Genomic DNA, 9849 nt, shown 5'->3' on the forward strand with positions numbered 1-9849 from the left:
ATATATATATATATATATATATATATATATATACACACACACATACTAAAATGTCAGCTATAAAGACAACCACCATCACACACAAACCTTCCCAGAAACTCATTCTGTCTGACTGTAGACCTGACCAGCTTTTCCAAAATAGAAAATGAGGACATTCTAATTTTCTATCTGTTCTAGAGATTTGAGGGCATTGCTAATTTTGATAAAAGAAAGAGAGAGAGAGAGAGAGAGAGAGAGAGAGAGAAATGGGTCAAGTGATTTATATTTAAAAGAGTGGCAGTCCATCATGGGGTTTACACAATAAGCAGCATTTTCATTTTAAGTGCTAAAGGTGGAGACCAACTTTAAGAGTACATAGAAAAACGGTTGTGCTGCAATAATACAGTCACCCCAGTGGCTTCCTGTGTGCAGAAATCCACACTCAGAATAAGTCCCTAGTCATGCTGTCAGCCTATTTTAGATCACGATAGGTCAGTGTGCTTTCTTGTCGGGGTGGAAAGCAAGAAATGTTTTTCAACATATACAAATATCACACAGTGTTGGATAAAGCTCTCATTAAACATACTGTATATTTCCCCATTCTTTTAAATACATACCTTGTCCTGTTAGTTTCAGTGTAGTTACTGAATAATATGCTTTCAGGTATATAACTGGATACTAAACTTCAATTCAATTCAATTTTATTTGTATAGCGCTTTTAACAATAGACATATAAACATATAAACAGATGAAAAGCATGTATGAATTTATCCCTAACGAGCAAGCCGGTGGCGACGGTGGTGAGGAAAAAGTCCCTAAGATGATATGAGGAAGAAACCTTGAGAGGAACCTGACTCAGAAGGGAACCCATCCTCATCTGGGTAACAACGGATAGTGTGAAAGTAAAAGAACGTTCATTATGGTTTTTATATGAAGTCTGTTTTGTTGAACTAGTCCACTGTTCACTAAAGGAGACCTGAGTGCAAAAACTGTATATGGTACTTGCAGAGTTAAACAAAATTGTATGTAGTAAACCGAGAGTTTAAGAGGCTGACAGCATTTGGATTCCAGTAATACTATGATTGGATTGAGAGATTGTCTTATATTATTTGAACTGTGTTCAGGCGGATGTTAATTTCATATTTGTCTAAAAAGTTAAGACACTTGAAAGCCTGTGCAAAAATATTAACCTGTTAAACTCACAGGAATTATCGACAGGTCAAAACAGTGACAGAAAAAATATAGTTTAAGATGAATGCTAATCAGAAGAAGAAGAAGAACACTAAGCATATCAAGTCGGTTAAACTATGAGACAAAAGTTCAGCTGCTGCCTTTAAAACGTGCGTAAACTCAACTTGAAGATAAAGTTTCTTTCAGATCAAAAGTAGTCACAAGTAGTCAAGACAATGGATTACTTTAAGGTTAATTTTTGAAAACGTATAAACTTGAGTTCAATATCCAAAACCTGTCATGACAATTGGAGTTAAAGAGATGAAATAAGTTCACATAACTTAATGGGGCTATCATGTTTTACAGTGAAGAAGATAAGACATTTAGATGTTAAATGATTGCTGGAGACTGTGTAGCTCATAGAGACATGTTAATTCATTCATCTTCAGTAAGTGCTTTGTGGTCAATCCGGAGTCTACCCTGGGAACACTGGGAATACACCCTGGATGGAACACCAGTCCATTTCAGGGCAACTTGCACACAGACACTCATTCACACCTTTGAACAATGTAAAGTCACCAATCCACAGGCATGGTTTTGAAAGGTGGAAAGAAACCGGATAACTTTTGAGGAAACATACACAAACAAGCCAGACAGTAACCCGAGCTCAGGACTGAACCGGGGACCCTGGAGCTGTGAAGCGTTAACACCCAAATGTAGTTCCAAAGACATTAAAAGCAGCAGAAAGCTGAATTTAAATAACGTTGAGAACAGTGGCAACAGAAAAAAGAGATTTTTGCGAAATTGCGAAATCGTGGAATGTAACATGTGAATGTTGAATGGAATGTGATAAGCAGTTAGTGCATTAAAACAATCACTTTACCCACGTTGATGGGCACTGGAGGAGCCAGATGTTGACTGCGGCCCTGAGGTCAGCCTAATTATAGCGCCGTGTGGGTTAGTGGCTGCGATCCAGTCAAAACAGAGGGGGGTCTGAAAGGGGCTTTGTTCAGCGCCTGTGCAGAGGCCGACGGTGTTTGGTCTCGAACATTACACTCTGATATGAATGAAAAGATGCTTATCAGCATTAAATGTGTGTCTTTTTTTGAGAAGTCAGGATTTGCAAGCATCCAAGTGACCACGCATGTGTTTAAGGTCAAAGTGGTTTTACTTCCCTTTTATAGTTGTAGTTCAAATTAGTGGATTCCCTTAGCAATGCAGGACATTAACAGTTATTCTGACTAAAAAGTTTCCTAGATAGAATATGAAAAGCAAATTCAGTTCATCCGTATTAAATACCGAGGACTTGAAACCAAAGGGAAATGGGTTCAACAAATTTTTGGAAGGAAAAACAATGTTATGTTATGTTTATGTTATGTTATATTATGTCATTTAAGTTTGTTTAAGTTAATTATTTTCACTATTCATTATTGTTATTATTATGTCATTTAAGCTGAATATTTTAAAGTCTAATTAAACGAAAAATTCACCCCAAATGACTTGCATATTAATCTTTATAATTAACTTATATTAAATTATAATGTGATCTTCAGTGGTATTGAAGGTTTCTTTTGTAATGAGATGTATTGAAGTGGACATGTTTAGTTACAAAATGTTTAAAAATCTTTCATCAACTTGTTGGTCTTTTTTAACAGTTGGCTACATGACCCACAATGCCATTTGACTAATGCTAATACGGCTGTCAGTGTTACCGTGCTTGTCATCTTGTAGATCGCTAACTAGCCAAGCCGAATCACTGACTTTGTGCAATTGCAAGTCCATACAGGATTCCACTGAGATTTTTATATTTTATGGTTGCGGACAATGCTTGTTTTTGTGCTATTTTTATGGAAAACTACTTGAATTGACTAAATTGCAATTACATTATGGTCTTTCGCGGTGATGTTTGTTGATAAATGAGACCTTTTTTACTCATATTCGACACACATGAATCGAAGAGGGCTTTGACTGAATGCACGTTGTGACGGCGTCACATGACACGTCTTGGCCCAAATCTGCGGAAAATCTGCTGTCATTTTTTAAAAATTGCAAGCTCTTCCGAATATTGCAGAGTTTGCTTGGTTTTGCGTTAATTTCTGCGATAGCAATATCGCGAAATCCCGGAGGGACTGAATTGCGTCATAGAGTCTCACTGCATTCTGTAACTCTGAGTCCAACATTTTGCACCAACGTCTACACTAGTTCTATGTTGGATTTCTTATTAATATGACACTGAACATCTCTGGATCATGATAAGTGAGAAAAGAAGCTCTTGCGCTTTTGATTTAGGAGTTAACAGCGAAACCTGGTTGTTATGGTAAATGGTAAATGGTCTGCACTTATATAGCACTTTTTTTTAACCTTAGCAGTTCTACAAAGCGCTTTACACTGGTTCTCATTCACCCATTCACACACACACTCACACACCAATGGTAGCAGAGCTGTCACGCAAGGCGCTAACTTGCCATCGGGAGCAACTTGGGGTTCAGTGTCTTGCCCAAGGACACTTCGACAAGTGGAGTCATGTGGGCCGGGAATCGAACCGCCAACCCTACGATTATCCCTTATATTAGAGATTGGTGACGTTTTCCCCTATTGAATGCCATTGTAAGTGTGTTAGCAATCTCCCCCTGTGACATTAGCACAACACACGACTGATAACTTCTCATAGGCATAATACAAATACAGCACCAATCAACAAATTAGCACCAGAATCTTTAGCACATCATAAATATTTAAATATAAACATATATAATGTATTTCAGAGTGGAGGTTTTCTTTAACAGCTAATTAAAGGCCCGCTCAATTTCTTTTCAATTAAATGTGTTGAAATAATCACAAGTAATCTGAAAGCGCACACAAAACACAGCTGTAGAAATCTGAAACTGGACCCCCTGGACTTTATCGTCGAACCCTTTCTAATTAGTTTCTTCTATCAAAGCCAACAAACTGCTGCTTTTACTACTGTCTATTTTAGATAGCGTACCAGAAACAGCAGCTTCCTGTGACACTAAAGTCTCCCAGAGCATAAACAGAGAACGTACGGACATGCACATGAGCTGACAGGCGAACAGAGGCCCCATTTACTGTCCCTCAGAGTAAGAGAGAGCAGGACACACAGGAAAAGCCTTATCCTCCACCCTCGCTCCTCACACAGCAGAGCTTTACACAAGTTATGTCAATGGACTCGATCTTCCTCTCCAACTGCTTGACCCTGGCATTAATACGCCCTAATGCGCTCTGATCTCAGGCCACTCTTGATAGAGCCGCTTGTTCTTATGTAAACACTGGAGATTACTGACATACTGAGACATAACAGAGAGCCATTTCAGGAAAGAACTGTACAGTGGAAAACCAAAGGGAAAGAAAACGATAAAGATGACACACAAGAGTGTTTTTACAAGTCGGCAAGCTTTGATGAAAACTGGCTGGAAAGTGTGTCTGTATATATATATATATATAGCTCAACGCATAAACATTGATTTATAAAAGGAACATTGTAATGAGATGTAATATGACATTTCGAGACCACATTCAATGACTTGCACCTGCACGATGAGTGAATCATAAATTCTGATCTAATGCTCTGCTTTGCATCCAAAATAAACTTGGCTCTAGGCATTTAACATGGTTATGGGCCATCCATTTTTTTTTATTATTATTTTAACTAACAACGTTACTGGCGAATCCAGTTTTCAAGTCCATTTTAAGTGGGTTATAAAGAAACACCAAAGGAGTGGAGCCAAATGCTTTTAAATCTGCATAGAGTCAGATAAATATTGAACATAACTAAAAATAGTGGACATAAATCTGAGGAATGGCCTTTTGAAAAGGCCACTGTAAAAGGAGCTGGGTACAAATAAGGCTGGAATTAGTAATAAACCTCTCTCTCTCACACACACACTCTCTCTCTCACTCTCTCTCTCTCTCTCTCACACACACACACACACACACACTCAACCAATCTTCAGCTAAGTGGATGCATGGATAACTTATACAAGTTAGTGTAAAATAGTCTTATAAAAATGCTATTGCGTGCTTTATTATATTCATGAGGAATATATAGGTGTCAAAAACTGAATCCAGCTCGATAAAATTTTTCAGCACGGCTATGAAAAAAGTGTTACAGAATGCTCCGAATCTGGGTGGAGGACATCCATGATGAGGTCAGACTATCCGAGAGCACCTCCTGGATTACTCAATATCTGTACCAAGCCAGTAAGCTTGAAAAAAACATTAAGCCCTCTTTTATGTGAGTTACATCTGCGCTATAAATTTCTAAATCCCTCGTCTCTTGGGCACAGCAGTACACAAACCATCACGGGTCACACCCCTGATACACCAACCACGATGAACTGAAGCTCCACAGAGATAAGATCATGCAGTCGCATAAACACGAGCAAATTATACAATTCCCTTCCAGCACAGAGCAGGAAATAATTACTGCCTTTGAATTAATGCCCAGTATCATTCTGAACTCCAGGGTTTGTTCGCAAACAGCAAATTAACAAGACAGTTTATGGATCCTTTTCCCTACCGAGCAGATGTTGGTGTCTTGGTCGAGTGTCTGTAAGACTGGCAACAAGAAGAAAAAAAAAAGACTGGCATTTCTCAGCTTGATAGAAAAGTAATGCTGAGAAATCAGTGCGTGATCCTGAGTTTAGCTGACCTACACGAGGTTTCTCATGAGAGATGAAAAAAATACGCGGTATATGTGTGGACACCTGGGAAAACCTTTCACAAAGTCTCATTTTGACATTTTCCACTATAAGTACAGTGCTGTGCAAAAGAAATGCTGTACAGATGAGATGCTATACTATAAAGAGCAGTAAACAGTAATAAATAAAACATACTATAAAGGAAATAATACTATACTATAAAAATACTATAAAGAACAGTAAACAGTAATAAATAAAACATACTATAAAGAACAAAATGCTATAAAAAAAATACTATACTATAAAAACAATACTATAAAGAGTAATACTATAAACAGTAATAAATAAAACATACTATAAAGGGAAAAATGCTATATAAAAAATACTATACTATAAAAAATACAATAAAGAGTAATAAATAAAACATACTTTAAAGGAAAAAATACTATACTATAAAAATACTATAAAGAGCAGTAAACAGTAAAAAATAAAACATACTATATTATAAAAATACTATAAAGAGCAGTAAACAGTAAAAAATAAAACATACTATATTATAAAAATACTATAAAGAGCAGTAAACAGTAAAAAATAAAACATACTATAAAGAAAAAAATACTATACTATAAAAAATACTAAAAAGAGCAGTAAACATTAATAAATAAAACATACTATAAAGAAAAAATGCTATAAAAAATACTATACTATAAAGAGTAATACTATAAACAGTAATAAATAAAACATACTATAAAGAAAAAAATGCTATGGAAAAAAATACTATTCTACAAAAATACTATAAAGAGGAGTAAACAGTAATAAATAAAACAAAGTCAATAACATTTGTGTTGTTTTTTTTAAAGTAGTCTCAGGTACAATCTGTACAGTTTTATGAGGAAATGAGCTGGTAAGTAGGCTGGTGAGCATCGTGCAGAACCAGACGCGGTTCTTCTGGAGACTTTGACTGTTGCACTTCTTATTTTTGCAGCGAAACCCAGCAGCCTTCATTATGTTTTGTGTCTGAAAAGTGGTCTCTTATGTAATGCGCTGCTTTCTTTACTGTCATACAAACATTTTTCTGTAACATTGAATTTTGTGCTGGAAAACTAATGTTTGGAAATCGGACATGTTTTTGTACTGACTCGATAATTTAGAAGATAAAAATCTATAACAAAGTTTGTACTAAAAAAAACAACAAAAAAAAACAGAGTACCTAAGACTTTTGCACAGAACTGTAGCTCTAAAATCTACAGGCTTTCCTGAATCTTCAGATTCAGTATCACAATCATCTCAGTTAACGCATTTGAAAGCTCCCAAAACTGTAAAAGGACAAAATCACAATTAAAGATTTCATTCCAATTCCATTGAAATACATCTCGCCTATTTTATTTATACATTTATAACCTAATCTACTTATGGGAAAACAACAATACTGTCATTTACTGCCACATCAATCTTTAAACATGAGCTTTGATGTCTCTTTATTCCACTGATCTCGGCTCATGCTAACACCGGTGGTGAAATAATCACTGAGTAATGCAATGAGTTCTGTTCTGTTGGCTAAATTTCCTCTAATTAATGTCTTTTTATTAGGCCATTAAAACCTTTTAAAAACTTCATCTGCTCTCATCTGTACAGAATTTGTAAGCACTCTTCCCTGTTTTGATGACGACGTGAGGGCTTCGCGAGCATTGCGGACATGGACTGATTAGGTTCGTATCCACATTGGGGGAAAAAGCTCACTGAATTTACGTAATTCAAATGTCTACATTGGTTCCACGTGAAGGACCTGAGTTACGTTAACCCGATTTGTTTTTGTACATCCAACATGATGTGATGATGTGTTTTCAAAGCCTTGAATAAAATCAAACCCCCTGCTCTCACCAGAGCTCAGGATCAGACTCAGGCCACTGGTTTTGTAAAGCAGTGACGTTACACGCTTCACTATCAAATTGCATATGCATTAATCAGGTTAATTTAATACCATAGTTATTTCTTCCCACCCGCATTCTCATGAAATCTTATTTGGATTATGTTAACACTATGTGAATTGTGAGGAAATCACACTGAACTAGCAAGGTTTTAGACATTAAAACCTTCAGTACTTTAGGCAGACTGTTTAGCAGCAATAACTGAGTTTAGCAGCAATAACTGCAACCAAATGCTTCTGATAACTTGAGATTAACTTGTGCTTTGGATCATTGTCTTGCTGCATAATCCAGTTGTGCTTGCGTTTCAATTTATGGACTGAAGACCGGACATTCTCCTTTAGGATTTTCTGGTAGAGAGCAGAATTCATGTTTCATTCGATTACTGCAAGTTGCCCAGGCCCTGAAGCAGCAAAGCATCCACACACCATCACACTTCCTCCACCATGCTTGACTGTAGGTATGATGTTCTTTTTGTGGAATTCTGTGTTTGGTTTACGCCAGATGTAACGGGACCCCTGTCTTCCAAATAGTTCCACTTTCAACTCAGTCGATTTCACACAGGCGTGGTTGGTGTTGGATGACTTTTTTGCTTCAATAAATGACTATCATTTAAAAACAGGGTTCTTTTTTTTAAATGATACAAAAACCAGAAGAAATCAGATACTTTTTCACAGCACTGTAAGTCACTTTGTAGGTGCATAATCGGTGGAAAAGAGCCACCATACCAAAAGGACCCCTGCTGACCACCTTGGGTGGTGGAACATTTTGGGTAGTGGCATCTTAGTGGGTGATGATTTGATATATGTGTATCAGGCTTAGCAGTTGTGACAGTGGTGAGTGGTTAAGGCTCAGGGTTAATGATCAGAAATTTGGAGGTTCAAGCTGCCACTGCTGTATCATGGCTGGCCCTGCACTCTGATTCCAGCTTTATAACAACTGGGATATGTAAAGAAAAATAATTTAATTGTACTGTAATCTATATGGGGGCCACCGTGGCTTAGTGGTTAGCAGGTTTGCCTAACACCTCTGAGGTTGGTGGTTTGCTCCAGGTACTCCGGTTTCCTCCCCCAGGTCAAAAGACATGTGTTGTAGGCTGATTGGCATCTCTAAATTGATTGCAGTGTGAGACCATGTGTGCGTTTGTTCCCTGCGATGGATTGGCACCCTATCCAGGCTGTCCCCTGCCGTGTGCCCTGAGATCCCTGAGATAGGCTCCAGGCTCCCCTGTGACCCTGTGTAGTATAAGACAATACATGGAGACAATAGATGGATGTAAAGTATATATGACAAATAAAGGCTTTCTGTTACTCACCTCAGTAATAGATAAGAATAGTGCACATAGATCTAAAAAAATAGCTATTTAAAAATGCCTCTGTAAGAAAAGCTGGGTAAAAATAAGACTAGCACTAGGTGTTTGCAATACAATGGCCAGTAAATGCACAATGCAATGACAATGAAATGTAATTTATGTAATCACTGTCCAATGAAAACCTCTCTTAATTTCCAATGAGACTCATTTTATGCCACAGAAAACAGACATCTAAGTGACTTGTGCACATGTCCAAATGAAAAAGAAATGTAATTTATAGTGCCAGGTGTCCCATTTTATCCTCCCTGTTAACACACACACACACACACACACACACACACACACACACACACACTTTTGGGTTTCTGAACAGGTTTCCATGGTTTAATTAGTAAGCCAGTACATACTGTTTTATTGTGTAGAATATAAAACACGTATTAAAGTACTTCATCTGCACACTCATCTCGGACGTCGTGGCTCTAATAGTCATCTCTAATCAGACCGTGAGTGAAAACAATCAGAATGCACACAATAAAAGAGAGAAAATGAAGTCGTGATGGGAAACTGAAGTCATGAAGGGATTTTAAAGCATTGTTTACCAAAGATTGAGTCATCAAGCCCCTCGAGTCAGAGTCCACAAAGTGTAAACAAGAGGGAACGTGGGGTACAAAGGTAGGACAAAAAGATCGAGGAGGGTGGGGGGTGGAATGGGGGGACCTGAGGACATTTCTTGCTGTAACTGAATACCAATGACTTCTAAACCTGGCAAAGGAAATGTGGGTTGAAGACTTAAAGACAATGCATT

This window comes from Ictalurus furcatus, chromosome 16, assembly GCF_023375685.1.
Source record: "Ictalurus furcatus strain D&B chromosome 16, Billie_1.0, whole genome shotgun sequence".
Lineage (NCBI taxonomy): Eukaryota > Metazoa > Chordata > Actinopteri > Siluriformes > Ictaluridae > Ictalurus > Ictalurus furcatus.